Source organism: Olea europaea, chromosome 12 (assembly GCF_002742605.1).
Source record: "Olea europaea var. sylvestris chromosome 12, O_europaea_v1, whole genome shotgun sequence".
Lineage (NCBI taxonomy): Eukaryota > Viridiplantae > Streptophyta > Magnoliopsida > Lamiales > Oleaceae > Olea > Olea europaea.
The window spans coordinates 26,644,527-26,661,187 of record NC_036248.1 but is presented as its reverse complement, the minus strand read 5'-3'; the positions used below and the strand labels follow the sequence as shown (position 1 = coordinate 26,661,187).

Sequence of the window (16,661 nt, the reverse complement as noted above, 5' to 3'; positions counted from 1 at the left end):
GTTGGTAATTATTGTACAATCGGATCACCAACAACCCGTCGGATTCCGAACGTCACCGTCCCGCATCGTTGGGCTACTCTCACGCTCTTTGAACTGCTCGTTTTAGACCGTCCACGTATTTTAGCGTGTTGAAAATTCATCCACATGTGTGCAAGTAAAATCGACATCTGTTGACAACACTTTTTGAGGTCAACACATAGCATTTCTCAATCTTGTGTTGGATTTACAGTTTTATATATTTTGGAGGGCATGCACAAGGATTGTCTAGTCTAACTGGAGATAGCTGTAGCAATTGCATGCATGTACATTGTACCGTGCCTTCTCATTAGACAATAAAGTATGAAGAAGACAAAGTAGCAGTCAAATTGTGAAGGCGATGAATTTTCTGGGCGCTGTCAACATGGAATTTCTGAAACACGTGAGACTCGAAAACCACTGTTGGTCCCCCCTTACTTTGACTACACAGATTAATAATATTATTTTTAAAAGTTGTGTTAATTTATTCTGGTTTTAATTGGAAAACTCACGACTAATAGGTGATGATTTTCTTTATTATATATATATAATTTTTTTTTTGACATTACTAGTATTTGCCCATGTAATGCACTGACTGAGTTATTTTGAAGATAGTGTTTGTTTATTAAATGTGCTGATTTTTCGTGATTTACATCATGTCTTATACATTTGAAAAATAAATAAAGTGGAAAAAAAAATGAATAACTCTAGCATAAAGACCCTCACAATGGACTAAGAAAGAGAGAGCAATGATAAAATTATATCCCCTATCCCTTACATTACATTACATTGTATGAGAATAGTTGGAGCTCTTACAAATAGTATTTTCAAAGGTAAAGCATTTCCAACGGATTAAAATAATAACACTTACCTTGTCAGCTTTCATACTGGATACAATTTTCTCATCTTGCAAACAATCTACAATTTTAAAAGGTGGAACCCCAACCTTGAGGGTCCCATCGTCTCGCCCTTAGAACTTTGTGAGAGAAGTAAATCGCAGGATGTGTCCCAACAAGTCAGGAAACAAAAGCTGTCTATACACTGCACCTACAAAAAACAGTCTACAATCTTCTTTACACAAGTAGTTGACTGGTAAATACCAAAAATACTCCATACCTGGAATTAACCACAATTTCCATGGTAGCACAGATCACCAAACAACTAATAAATTAACCTCCATACAAAAAATGAAGAATACACTCTTCCCTGTGTATTGAAATCAAAATTACTTGCCTTGTTCAAGGATGCAATAATAATAATAATTTAGAAGGACACAAAAAATGCAACTTTTACTCTTCACAACTACAACTGAGGAAACTCACCAATGGCTGGCAGCTAAGAAACGTAGATCTTTATTGCTTAGTCAATTGTCGAATTAAGCCAACTTACCACTTTCTGATATAGCAGTAGCATTTAATTCATCCAATTCCCCATAATTTTCTATTGCAACAATAACCCACAATATGGAAGCCTTGTTCATTTAAATACTTTGGCAGCCCACTACATTGCAAAACATACATGTTCATATATGCATGTAAAAACAAATGTTGGGATTTTAAGGTATGAATAAGCTACTTGTGAAGATTGCATTGTAATAGTAACTCAATTTTGTTTCATCATCAAAAACTATATTCCCATGTTTTCTCTGCCAAAAGACATAAGAAACAGATACAACAAGGTCCGTAGATTTAACATGAACAAAATCATGATGAATTCAGCAGGGTTGACCTTGAGAATTCTGAGGTTCCTAAGTAACTAATTATTATGAGGCCCTATAATTTTTTTTTTTTTATTATTATTATTATTATTATTATTATTATTTTTTACATGTGTGTGTGTATAAAAGACTTTTTATAGTCTAAAAGCTAGAATTGCAAAATAAAAGCCTGGTAGCCATTTTTACTCCCCCTCTTCATTCAAACTGTCCAAAAACTCCCAGATGCCTATACTAATTCTATTACCTCTCTACCCGTGTCTTAGATTTCAAGCCCATCTTTAAAATGTTCCTACTGGTGATAATTCATCAATTGTTAAAACCTATTTTCTTGACCACACGGTTTGAATGAACCAGGTTTTCCTTGTATTCTTCCTACCCTTTATAACATTACCAAACAAAGGGCATAAAGCATATTGTACCAATCCCATATTCATGTTATATAGCATTAATCATTTTAAGCAGTCGAAGAAAAATCTTTAATTACAAGCCCAAACCAATTATTTGAGCATCACTCAAAGGCTTAAAAAACCTTAAAACTAGATATAGTTTTCTATCTTTCCAGTAGCAAATAATTCTTTCAAGAATTCAGAGATTTGTCCAAATGTGCACTTTCTTCAAATTTCTAAGTATAACAAGAAAGTCCAGTACACAAATTATTTTATTTCATTAAAGAAAAGGATATTCCAATGAGGTTTCACAGAACAATATCAAACAAAAGAGAAACCAACAAGCACACATAAAATTCAATAAATAAGAAACTCATACAAATGCAAAAGGAAGAAAAAAAAAAACAAAGGGGAAAAAAAAAAAAAAAGCCTAAATAATTAGCCAAAAGTTTGCCCTTAAATTGCACACATATGTAAAAGCAGAAATTAGCCAAAAGCATTTTGCATCTGCTAAAATCGGATGAAAATCCCATTATTTGGAAGACAAAATTACAAAAAGAAAGTAGGATCTTGTATTGAATTTTGCTGCAAGTACAAATTTGGATTGAAGTGAATTTCTGACGTCTTCTCTAATCTCTTCCAACCTGGGGCTTATTTCGAGCAACCAGGTGAATTTTGGAAGGGTACTTTTAAAAATGGTATTGTCAAACAATTGAAATTGCACTTTGACTTGCTGGATTGTTAATATTATCACAATGATCTATTGAGTAATTAAAAAAATGTACTTAAGTACATTATACAATTACAAAAGATAGTTTTGTTTAAAAGGCATTACTACCCTTTAGTTAACAATTACAAATCAAACACTTCCCTCTTAAAATATCAAAATCAGCAAACTTTTATTATCTGTTTACTCCAACACAGATAAAAACACTCTCATCTTTCATCTGCTCCAACCTAAAAAATTGAAAAATTTATCGAACGCGGTAACTGAAAATTCTTTTATATCAATCTCATCAAATCGGTAAGTATAAAGTACGCACATTTAATTTTGTTTCTGTTAAATTATTGTACATTTTAATCGATAAAACTTATTTCGACATATAATGTTAATGTAGATAATTTTTTTAATAGATCTGTGCAAAATTTAAGCATTTGGTGAGGAAAAATTCATCTGTATAAAATGTTGGTGATTGTAATCGACCAAACAGTCGACTTTTAAAAGCTGACTGTTTATATAACAGTTGATATTTTTATTGCAGTTGATATTTTTCTTGCAATAAAAAATTCTGTTTCATCATGCAGATATGGTTGTAGTCCCAATTTATTACTTTGGTGATTTTGAATTGGACGAAAGAGAATGATGAGTATGAAAATAGACGAGCGATAAATATAATGATATCCTAATTTTCATAACATCAAGTACATCATATGCAAAACTCTATTATATTTATAAAACAAGTTCAATGTTGATCTCTCTCAGTATGACATGGAACTGAAATTTAAATTCAGCAAGCAAGATATTCCGATTCCACCTATGATGATTTCTTCTAATGCCAAAGTGAATTATCTGTTTGAATTGAATAATAAGCATACGACTCCTCTTTGGGTGACTTTAGGGAGAAAGGACGTCGTCGAAGGTGAACAAGTAGACTCGGATGGAGGGAATCACAATGCTAATGATTTTTCGGATATGGTCCAGATAGCTTGTGAAGATGATATGTTTATTCTAGAGACGATTACGTATAGAATTCCCTCCGTAGTTCACGACAACGAGTGTGAAAATGCAAATACTTTTACAAATGAGAATTTGATCGCTTTATCCCGACAAAGACATGAGGGAGTTGGGACCTCAGGGGCTGGATCGAATGGATCGTTCTCTAAGTTCTCGCGTGTGGTTCCTGATAGTGATGATTTATATATCGAGCAATTGTTTGAAATGAAAAAAGATTTGCAAGAAGCTGTGCACCTAATTACACTGAAATACAATTTTGAGTTTAAAGTGAAAAATCGATCAAGTCGTTATTGACAATCGCCTGCGTAGATGACAATTGCTGTTGGCGTTTGCGAGCGACAAAGATGAACACAAATGAGTGCTTTGTAGTTCGCAAGTATACACGGGAACATACTTTTTAAGTGGGATTACGTCGAAATGATCACAGGCGAGCCCGAGCTTGATTTATTGGTCGACGGCTAATGCACAAGTATCAGGATCCACGTATGATCTACAGACCATCGGATATCATTAACGACATCCATAGATAGTACGGAGTAGTCTTAGACTACCAAATGGCCTAAAAGGCCAAAGAATGAGCGTTTGAGGATTTAATGGGCTTTGCAGAGGAAAGCTATGTTAAATTGGCTAGGTATTGCCATAACATGGAGAAAACTAATCATAGCTCGTCATTTTTTATTGAGATGGAGGGTGAGAATTGCTTCAAATTCTTCTTCATGGCTCTTAGATAATGCATTCGGGGATTTCGAAATGATATGCGACCCCGTATTCGCGGTGGCTATGTATCGAAAATTTGCAGCGAGAACATTGTACTGTCATTATTACACAACTAATTATTAGAGAGTTGCGTATGCTAAAACAATATTTCCTCTACCGAAAGAAATCGAGTGGGAAGTTTTCAACCATATTCGCCACTCAAAACATTGTCGCCACCTCTTATTGAACCGAGTAGTCTTGGACGTTCAAATACGTCTAGAATACCATCTACCGAAAAATTTCCTCAACCGCATAGGTGCAACAGGTACAAATCAGTAGGACATACTCGTCAATATTATATAAGTCAAGTTCCTCTAAATGACAGTTAGACCATTTTGTAATATTGCTGATTTGAAATAAATAGTATTTATATTTATTTTACGATATTTCAAACTACGTCGTAATTTAATAAGCAATTGTTTCATATGATAAAAAAAATTCAATGTACTAAGAATAATAATTTCGAAAATTGTACATACATTGTAAAAAATTTAAATTACAAATAACGTGGAGAATATTTACAAAATAAATACCAACAAAGAATAATTACAATGAATAATTACAATAAATTTATGGATTACCATTAAAGTCGTATAAGTCGCATGCCCACTATGTATCCAAAATTGGTTGATTTTATCAACCTTATGTGCTATACAAAAAAATTCAATGTACTTAATTGCAAAAATGCCACAGTAGCCCCTGCAAATGAACAAGAATTGTTAGTTCAGTTCCAATTACGTAAAAACTAATTTATAATTTTAAAAATAAATTTACAAACACTTACGATATGGACTGTCTCGCAGTTGTCGTGTCCCGCACGATGGCTAGTCTTTCCTGCAAAGTTAAGCCCGTTTGTCTAGCCATCAGAGGAACAATCACAACCACTGGCTTTAAGTTCAGCTAGAGTTGTCACTATGTCAGACATAAGTGATTGGGGTCATACACATATATCGTCGAGTTAGCTACACAATCTTCAGAGTAATGCAGTGATGATTCACGATTACTGGAATGTACATATGCGTACAACCCTCCCATGGTTTTCCCTCGATGACCCACTCAAGCATATACTTGGGCACCATGTACTCGTTACCTATAAGCTGGAGCGACTGGTACTCGATGGTAACGGCACAAAAGAACTTGATGTTAAGTATTATTTGGCCAGGAATGTGGAACGATCGTGGATATCTCTCAGCTCGATCGTACAACAAGTCCATGACAGGTCAATGTACTACATCAAGGAAAACAAAAAAAAAGGAAGTTATTTAATTTAATAAACCAAACCAAACATAATGCATAAAAAATTAACAATAGCACTACATACATTATCGATGAACCAAGACCTCTGAAGGGTAATATCATGGAACCACTTGTACGCGTCAGATATCGTCCTTCGAGTTATCTGGCGGCTGGCTCTGAAAAAATAGAAAAAATATTAAACGAAGTATATACGAGTTATTGTAGTATACTAAAATCATACAATACTTACCCTGACAATATTTTTGCCATTTAGTCTCGAATGCTTTTCATTTAGCATGGCCGACCTCTCGGAACAGATTGGGGTACGTTCTATCGACGAACCTCCTCCTCTTCGGCTTAGCCGTGAAAGGAGAGACGATATACTGTAATGGCACTCTTGATCTCTTGCCTACCACCAGCTCCAGCACGTCAATAGCACGTTTTTCGCCTCAATCGTAGCGGTCGTCCTCCTCTCATCCATCTCGGGGATCGCCACAACCTCCTCCCCGACGACTGCCACCTTGTCCAAGCTTCCCTCCTCCTCCGCCACCATCGCCACCCCGTCTTCGACCACCACTCCCGTCCCCGACGCGGCCACCCCCATCCTTAACCATCACTTTCGTCCCCGACAGGGCCACCCCTTCCTCCGCCCCCATCGCCACCTCCCCATCCATCATCGCCCTCATCCCCAACGAGGTCATCCGCTCCCACTCTATGGACTTTAAAAAGGATTCCAATATATCCTCTAACCACGACTGCTGGTGACCCCATTTCTATCCTCCTCTCGATTACTACCCCGGTCGCCACCTTCGTCACCCCATCGTTTACCGACTATATCACCTCGGAGTGCTGTAATCTCTTGAAGGTCCCATAAATGGCCACGTAGTAATCTAACATCATCGGATATATCTTCGACCCTCCCTACTAACTCGCATCCTAGATAATCGATCTTCTCTACCATCTCTCGACGCAGCACGCCAACCTCCTCAAATATAACTATTATCAGCTCTTGACGCAGCGCGCCGATCTCCTGCACTATAAATCCAGTCAGGTGAGCATACAGATCATCAAAATAATGACTCTGAGGGGGAAGAAGTGATGCCTGCGGCGGAGGTGATGCCCGATCAACTGGATCACGGTCCTACACAAACAACTTTACAAATTATTAACTTAATCAATAATTGCTAACTGATACAAAATAGTAATCAATAATTCACTTACTCAGTCTCGATCGTTGATCGAATCGAACATCTGATCGTCTTAGGTGTGCGGAATGCCTAATTCACGCATAGGACCCTGGGCCTCCCCCTCCATCGACGGTGTCAAATAAGTTATTATTTCAAGCTGACATATTAACATTTCAAATCATTAACAATCATTTAATGAGATTTTAAACTATGTACAATATAAATCACAAATGTATAATACTAACATGAGGGTCGTCGAGGAAAGCCGATAATTGTTTCCAAGTGGGACATCCCTCCGCTCGAGATTCTCACCAATGGTGCATCCGAGAGCAGCGTGTCTTCCCTCACCGCACAAAGCGGTACCCAATGGGGGGACAGTCTCGTATGCCCAGATCTGCAAAATATAAATTACTACATACAAAATTCAATAGAAAAATATTTTAACATTGATTATGTTAATCATTTATCTACACCTCCAGGGGCAATCCGTAGGTGTCGTACTTACGTACGGGCCCCTTGGGCTTCGAGTGCGATCTGGTGAAAACGTGTATGGTGTCCTCGAAATATTTTCGGCCTCATGGATAGTTATTGAAACGATCAATATCGTTGACGATCTCCAGGTGAAAGAGGTCGATCTCAATCTTCTTGTGGTGACACCATACCACGCTCTCAAGGATGTAGACCAGACATAATTTTAGTTTGTCTAACATCTCGTCACACATCCTGATTGCGTCGATCAACTAAGGCAGAACCACCGTCTCCTAGCCGTGGAAGTAAGCGTCCTGCAACTTATTTCTTCTTTGAGTCCCGTCACTTGTTGCGTCATCACTCATAATCTGCAATCCAGTGAGCAGGGCAAACTCGAACATGAAAAAATTGGCGACTTTGCCCCCAATGTCAAAGTGGACGACATCGTCGTCAACTGGATTGAGCAACCGACATAGAAGAGCATCGATGATTTAACCCGAGTACTACAAGTCTCTCAACTGGTACATGAGCCACAAAAAGAACTGACGCAACATATCTGTATATTGATCATCAAGCAGCTCCAGTACAATGGTAAAACTGTCAAAGCTACTGTTCAACGTAACTTTGCCCTCCATCCGTTTCTACTCTACGTCTAGATGATAATCCATCTTGGGAAAATTCAAACAGAGAATATTAGAACATTGTACAAGAGATAATGTAATGAAGCATAATAACCATAAATTAAGCGAATCGAATCATAACTACTATACGCAAGACGCAGATAAATTTTAAAATAAAAATAAAAATTAATAATTATTCAAATTAAATAAAGAAAATGAAATTTTTACCCTATCACAAAAATTAATAATTAGAATTAAAATTAAAATTAAATTGAAAATATAAAATTAAATTTAAAATGGAAATATAAAATTATTCAAATTAAATAAAGATTATGAAATTTTAACCCTATTACCAAAAATTAATAATTAAAATTAAACTATAAAATTATTAAAATTAAATAAAGAATATGAAATTTTTACCCTATTACCAAAAATTAATATTTAAATTTAAATTTAAAACTAAAATAAAAAATTCAAATTCAAATTAAAAAATAAAAGTATTCAAATTTAATAAAGAATATGAAATTTTAACCCTGTTACCAAAAATTAATAATTAAAATTAAACTATAAAATTATTCAAATTAAATAAAGAATATGAAATTTTTACCCTATTACCAAAAATTAATATTTAAATTTAAATTTAAAACTAATATAAAAAATTCACATTCAAATTAAAATATAAAATTATTCAAATTTAATAAAAAAATATGAAATTTTTACCCTATTACCAAAAATTAAAATTAAATTTAAAATTAAAATTAAAATTAAAAGTTAAGATGAAACCATAAAATTATTCAAATTAAAGAATATGAAATTTTTACCCGATTACCAAAAATTAATAATTAAAATAAAAATAAAAATTCGAAGTAAAATTAAAATATAAAATTATTCAAATTAAAGAATATGAAATTTTTATCCTATTACCAAAATTTAATAATTGAAATTAAAATTAAATTTCAAGTTAAAAGATAAAATTATTCAAATTAAATTAAGATTATGAAAATTTTACCCTATTACCAAAAATTAATAATTAAAATTAAAATTAAAATTAGAATTAAAAAATTAAATTGAAAATAAAAAATGAAATGAAAATGACAAAAAAAAGTATTCAAATTAAATAAATAATACAAATTTTTTTACCCTATTACCAAAAATTAATAATTAAAATGAATATAAAATTAAAAAGTAAACTTAAAAATTATTAAAATTAAATAAAGAATATGAAATTTTTATCGTATTACAAAAAATTAATAATTAAAATTAAAATTAAAATTAATATTAAAATAAAAGTTTATTTAAATTTGAAAATGAAAAAATTATTACTTAGTTTAAAATTGGAAAATTAAAAAAGTAACAAAAAAGGTAACAGTCAGCCCACTTAACAGTTATGGGCTGAACAGTCAACCCACGAATGTTAACAGTCTCGGCCCAGACTGTTAAAAACGACTGTTAACAGTCGTTTTGCCGACTGTTGACAGTCGATCGACTATTAGAGGTCTGCTATCAACAGTCGGCCTCTTCCACTCTCCAGATTCCTCCATTTCCGACGAGATGGAGCCTCCCACCAACCAAAACACATCCAACTCTTTACCTATACTCAACATCTACCCTAAATAACACCAACAACACATTGAAAACTCTTAAATTTAACATTCACACCATCAATAATATTCCAAACCATAATCTAATTAAAACTCAACCCAAAGCTAACTTTTAGAAGAAGAAGTTCGCCGGCAACATGTCTCGTCGATGAGTGTTGATGGTTGATGAAAATCGGCGACTGGATCCCAACTATGAGTTTTGGCACAACAAAACAAATGGAAAGTAAGAGATGGAAGGGTATTTTCGGACAACCGTCTTTAAATTCAATTTTCTCTTCTTCTTTTTTTTAATATTAAAATCAGTCAAAGGCCAAAGTGGAAGTAGACATGGGTCATCCTGCCATTTCAAATGATTTCATCAATTTTAGACAGGTCCTCAGGGTAAATTTTGGGTTGAATATTTTAAGAGGCCCCTGTAAATGATGAGGCCCAAGGCGGCTGCCGAGTTAGCCTTGGGCCAGGGCTAACCCTAGAATTCAGTTTACTTGGAAAAAGTGGAATGCTCATGGAAAAATACATGACAATAAAAAAAGAATGAATTTATGATGATAATAGAATGAGATTAAGCACAATTCATAAGCAATAATAGTAATAGTCTTCCAAATCACATCATAGTTTTTGAAATTGGGAAACCTTAAATTGTAAGGGAATGCCACAAAAATTCACGAATAACAATCTAAATTTAGAAAAAGAACAAATAAATTCGAAAAACAGAAAAATAACTAAATTAAAACCCAAAACCCGAAACATCCCAATAATTGAAAATCAAACCAATAAAATTCTAAAGAATCTAGCTCACAAATTAATTGACCAAAAGAAAATCGAAAAGATCAAAAATCCAATTCACTCAATCGAGATTCAGAGCATCATAACAAATCAGCATAACTGATTGAACCCCATATAAAAAACTCAAAAGGGCTTCCAAAAATCAAACTAAAAAGAAAATTACGGACCACAGCATTGTTGTATATCTAATTTTTACCTGAGAAAGCTTATCTAAAACTCGAAGTTTAATCCCTAACATATTTATCCAAAATTTTGAAAGCACAAAAAAATTGTGAGTTTCTGTCAAACCCGTTTATGAATAGTTGTGCTTGAGCTCCTCATCTAATATAAGAAAAATAAGGGAATGAAATGCTCACTTGTAAAGGAGAAAACTGCACGACCAGATGAATACTAGAAGAATTATTTTAGTGTGAACTAGATGATTTCAATTGCTCAATCTTGTACACATATATACAATGAATAAGAAGGATCTAGAATACTATACAAGTTGGCTGAAAGCACCTGCTATGCAACAAAATAACATAATAGAGAAAATGCTATGCAATAGAAAATTGTCCTCAATTTGACGTTTTTACCCTCCATCATCATGCTCCTGATCATTAGCTTGATGCAGCTGATTATGCATTATTTGTGTTCCATATTTCAACACCCCCTCGCAAGATGGAGAGTGGATGTTAACAACTCCCATCTTAATCAAGTGTTGATAAAACTGAGAAGAGTTTAGTGATTTTGTCAAAATCTCAGCAACCTGAGAACTGCTACTAAGATGTTTAGCTATTATGCTTCCTTCCCGAATTTTGTCCCGTATCAAATGACAATCCAGCTCAATGTGTTTAGTTCTTTCATGGAAGATGGGGTTGCCCTCTATGTGGAGAGCAGATTTGTTGTCACAGAATAGGTTAGCAGCCTGTGGGTGTTTGATTTTTAAATCTTGAAACAAGTACCTAAGCCAAGTCAGTTCTTAGCATACATTTGCCATTGCCATATATTTTGCTTCTGTTGAAGACCTAGATATTGTGCTATGTTTCTTTGATTTCCAAGATATCAAGGATCTTCGAAGCATCACGCAATATCCTATTACACTCTTTCGTGTGTCAGGACAGGCTCCCCAGTCTCAATCATTGTAAGCATTGAGCTGTAAATCTAAATCAACGGGAAATAGCAATCCTTGTCCTGGAGCTCTTTTTATGTACTTCAGCACTTTATTAGCAGCACACAGATGGGAAGTGCGAGGGGAAATCATGAATTGGCTTAATAATTATACTGAGTATGAAAGATTTAGTCTGGTAATGGTTAAGTACAACACTCTCCCAACAAGTCTTCTATACATACTGAGATCAAGGAGAAGTTCTCCATCTGTCTTTGAAATTCTAACATTCTGATCCAATGGTATCTTTGTTGGCACACATCCTATTATCCCCTAGTCTGATAATATGTCCAAAGCATAATTTCGTTGGCAAATATGAATTCCTTTAATAGACCTTGCCACTTTTATTCCCAAAAAATATTTCAATGTCCCCAAATCTTTGATCTTGAATCTTCTATCAAGTAGGGCTTTGAGAGAGCTAATGTTGTTCAGATCACTGCTAGCCACAATTACGTCATCTACATAGACGAGAATGGCAATGAAAGAACTCTCAGTACCTTGTAAATAGGCTGTAATCAGCTTTAGATTGTGTGAATCCTTTTTCAATAATGAAGGTTGAAAGCTTGGATTACCATTGTCGGGATGCTTTTTTGAGCCCATACAAGCTCTTCAACAAACTGCATACTTTTGAATTCCCTGAATCAGGATGCCCAGGAGGCATCTCCATGTACACTTCTTCATCCAGATCCCCATGTAGAAAGAAATTATTTACATCAAATTGATGTAAATTCCATCCTCTCACAACTGCAATGGCTAATAAGGTTTTGACTGTCACCATCTTTACTACAGGTGAAAATGTCTCATGATAGTCCAACCCCTCCTGCTATGTATATCATTTTGCCACAAGCCTCGCTTTGTACCTTTCAACACTACCATCAACTTTATACTTTACCTTATATATCCATTTACACCTAATACATTTCTTATTAGGCGGGAGATCTATTACAATCCAAGTGTTATTCATCTCAAGAACAACAATTTCAGCTTTCATGGCTTTACACCTATCAGGTGAGGCTAGTGCTTGTTGATATGTGTTAGGCTCAATGTGTGTGGTTATGTAATTTATGAATGCTTTGTGGTTATTTGATAGTATATGATATGGTAGCATTGAGAGGAAAAGGATTACCTGGGATGCGAAGACCATTTCTCCTGTCCAACTTTTGTGATGGACAAAATGAGGCCTGTTGGCAGATATAGTGCTCAAGGTAAGTGGGAGCTTTTTTAATTTTTGAGGATCTATGTATTGGTTGATGATTGTTCATGGTGTGTCACATGGTTCTTGTTCGAGTTTTTGAAAATTTGGTGAGGAAAATGTTTTTGACTCACGAGGTGAGGGATAGTTTTCATGATCATTTTTTATTACTTCATCAATGGTGTTTGTAGGAGAAAGAATGGTATGGTATTCTATTTCAAATTTGGTGAGTATAGGTAATGATTCTATGTTAGCATTTTCAGATGCACTGCCATCTTTGTAAGGAAAATGGTCTTCATAAAACACTACATTTCTTGAGATAAAAATTCTTTCAGATTCAAGGTCAAGAAGCTTGTATCCTTTTATTCCAAAGGGTATCCCAAAAATATGCACTTCTTGGCTCTTGGCTCAAACTTAGTCCTATGATTGACCAGGGTTCAAGTATAAGCAAGGCATCCAAATACTTTAAGGTGTGAGTAGCTTGGCTTGTGTTTGAATAGAATCTCAAAAGGAGTTTTGTTTTCAAACAAAGGTGAGGGTGTTCTATTTATAAAATATACCGCAGTGAGAATGCAATCATTCTAGTACTCCATGGGGATACCACTTTAGATTTTTAGGGCTCTTTCAACATTAAGAATATGCTGATGTTTTCTTTCAACTAGTGCATTTTGCTGTGGTGTTTCAACACACTTTTTCTGGTGTATGATCTCCTTTTTATGGTAGTATTCTTTCATTTCAAATTCCCATCCATTGTCTGTCCTAATTACCTTTACTTATGACTGGAATTGAGTGTTTATTAAGGCACAAAAACCTTGCAAAGCTGCAGTAGCATCTACTTTAGCTTTAACATATAAACCCAAGTGCACATGCTAAAATCATCAACTATGGATAATAAATATTTAGATTCATCATAACTAGTTTCAATGCAAGAACCCCAAAGGTCACAGTGAATAAGATCAGAAATTTTCTTATATTTGTGATAACTGACTAAAAATGGTAATTTATGCATTTTGGCCATGGGATAGATAGAACAGGTTTCCTTGACAAGCTTAGGACTGCAATTGATATTCAATAGATCTAATCTAGAATGGAATGGATGTCCCAGCCTATAGTACCAGAGATCAAAATCTTTATTGTTGCTAAGAGTGGCTACTGACATAGAGGTTTTGTTTGTAATAAAAGCAAGAGCTTCTGTTAAGACTGAAGGAAAGACTTTGGATCGTAACAGGTGATATAGTCATTGCCTCACTTCACCCATTCCAGTCATTTTCCAATTCAAAAGGTCCTGCACAAAGCATTTTTTCAGGAAAAAATATTAGACAGCATTTGGAGGTTTCTGTCAATTTTCTAGCAAATATTGGATTGAAAGCAAATGATGGAACACAAAGTACATTGTTTAGAATTATCTTCTATGTGATTTTTACAATTCCTGTGTGTGTTACATTAAATGGATCACCGTTTGGAAGGATGACTGAATAGGACACTTTGGCTAGAATATTGCTATAGAATGAGATGCAACAGACCATGTGGTCTATTTCTCTTGTATCTATTATCTATGGTGTGCTATGGTCCTTAATAGGTTTGATGCCATAAGCTAATAGAGAAGATGATATACCAAAAAGGTTGGAAGTTTGTGTCTGCTGGGATTGTGCTAGTTAGGCATTTGCTGTTTTGTAACTGCAGTAGTGCGAAAAGTTGTGCACGTTGCTCCAGAGTGAATGTCACCTGATTCTCATTGTTAACTTCTCCTTGTCCCTGCAAGGAAACTAGGTCTGCACAGGCCTTTCCTTTTCCATACAACTTGTGCTCCGGGGGATATCCATGAATCTTATAGCATTTGTCAATGGAGTGTCCTTTTAGGATTGGCCTTAGTGCATCTTTCTAGTGAATGTCTAGGTATTTTACAGAGAGTACAATAATATTTTCTCTATCCCATCCCATTTTGCACTGCTGCAGTACAGAAGCTTCCTCCAGTTGCAAGTGCCATAGAGTCAGGTATGGAAGTGTCCATTGAGATTTGTCTTCTTTTCTCTTCTTGCTGAATTATAGAATACACCTCGTTTAGAATGGGTAAAGGCTTGATCAGCAGGACTTGTGCCTTGATTGCTTTATACGAGTCATTTAACCCCATTAAAAACTTCATTACCCAATCTCTTTGTTGGTTCTCAATGACAGATTTGAAACCTCCACAAGTGCAGTTGGGAATGGACTCATAATTAATCAATCTATCAAGAAATGTCTTATATTTGGGTAAGTATACACTTACGATGTCATCATTTTGCATTAAGGTAGCAATGGACTATTTTACCTCATAAATCTGTGGGGCATTCTGCTATCCTAACTGATGCTCCAAGTCCAACCGGAGCTCATGAGTCATTTCAGCATAAAGTGTGCGAGGATTAATATCAACAGAAATAGTGTTCTGCAACCAAGCAATTACTATATCATTGCAACGTAACCAGTGTTCGATCAAAAAATTGTTGGAATCTGCTGGCTCACAAATGCTTCCATCAATGAAGCCAAGTTTATTTTTAATTCAAAGTGCTGTCTTCATGGACCTTGCCCAAGCATTATAATTGGTATTGTCAAGGACATGACTGACTGGTATTACACCAGAATGGTCATTTCCCTCAATATGATAGGAACTGCAGGGATGAGTAGGGTCATTAGAATTTGGAATATGATGATTGTTTGGCATTGGGTTGGTGTTGAAATTTTATTCAGTACTTCCATTCGGGTTTGTTGTTTCCTCGATGAGCTTTGATTGTCAGCCATGGCTATGGCTCTGATACCATATAAGAAAAATAAGGGAATGAAATGCTCCTTCGCAAAAGAGAAAACTACATGACCAGATGAGTATTATAAGAATTATTTTACTGTGAACTTCTTGCACATATATATACAATGAATAAGAAGGATCCAGAAGACTATACAAGTTGGCTGAAAGCACTTGCTATACAACAAAATAACATATGGAGAAAATGCTATGCAACAAAAAATGGTCCTCAATTTGATGTTTCTACCCTCCATTATCAGGCTCCTGATCATCAGGTCGATACAGCTGATTATGCATTATTTGGGTTCCATATTTCAACATCTGACGCACTTCTTCTTCATCGTCTTCATCATCTTCAGAGGGATCATCGCCAGAGGTAGGAGAAAACCCAAAACATTTCTGTACTAAAAATAATAAAATAGTTAAGAACCTTATAGAAAAAAAGAGAGAGAGAGAGAGAAATTAAAAATGTAGAAATTTAAGAGTGGAAAGTAACCTTCAGGGTCGACTCCATTTCTGGGTTTAATTTTTTGTCAGCTGATGAGTTCATTAAAATGAAGAACAGTTGAAAAGCTTAAGGTCTTACTATAGCACTCCTGAATTTCTACTGAAAATGCCCCAGAAAGTAGGCAATTCTTTATCTTCTCTATTATCTCCGAGTGCATTGCAAGCTCTCAAGAACGAACATAAAATGAGCAACTTCACTCGTATGAAGAAAGCCACCACAAATCGCAGAGGGAGGAAGAAAATGTGTTGTACTTACCTCTCTTCGAGAAAAAAAATTAGGGTTAATTTGTATTAAAAATCATTGGATGAAAAACAGTTTATTAAACTCCCTTAAGGAGAAAGACAAACTCCATAAAAGGAGAATATAAAGGCACTCCATGAAGGAGGAATCACTCCATGAAAGGAGGAGAAGAAAACTCCATAAAAAGAGAAAATGAAACACTCCATTAAAGGAGGAATAGAAACTCCATAGAAGGAGAAAATGAAACCTCCATAGGAGGGATTGGAAATCCACATTCCAATTGACTAAAAA

The 16,661-nt window shown here is 35.0% G+C and overlaps 2 long non-coding RNA genes across 4 annotated transcripts; both read right to left on the bottom strand.

Moving 5' to 3' along the window:
* Window positions 1–6,553: 6,553 nt before the first annotated feature.
* LOC111407059 lies at window positions 6,554–7,409 on the bottom strand. Its single transcript, XR_002705025.1, has 3 exons — window positions 7,278–7,409; window positions 7,067–7,189; window positions 6,554–6,986 (listed from the first exon to the last, which is right to left on the bottom strand). It is a non-coding gene; the product is annotated as an uncharacterized LOC111407059 (long non-coding RNA).
* A 5,395-nt stretch (window positions 7,410–12,804) lies between these two features.
* On the bottom strand, window positions 12,805–16,661 carry LOC111406217. 3 transcript variants are annotated; one of them, XR_002704957.1, is made up of 3 exons: window positions 16,119–16,661; window positions 14,462–15,975; window positions 12,805–14,131 (listed from the first exon to the last, which is right to left on the bottom strand). It is a non-coding gene; the product is annotated as an uncharacterized LOC111406217 (long non-coding RNA). The 3 variants fall into 3 exon arrangements; XR_002704958.1 differs by having other exon boundaries at window positions 14,572–15,975; XR_002704956.1 differs by lacking the exon at window positions 12,805–14,131 and having other exon boundaries at window positions 14,225–15,975.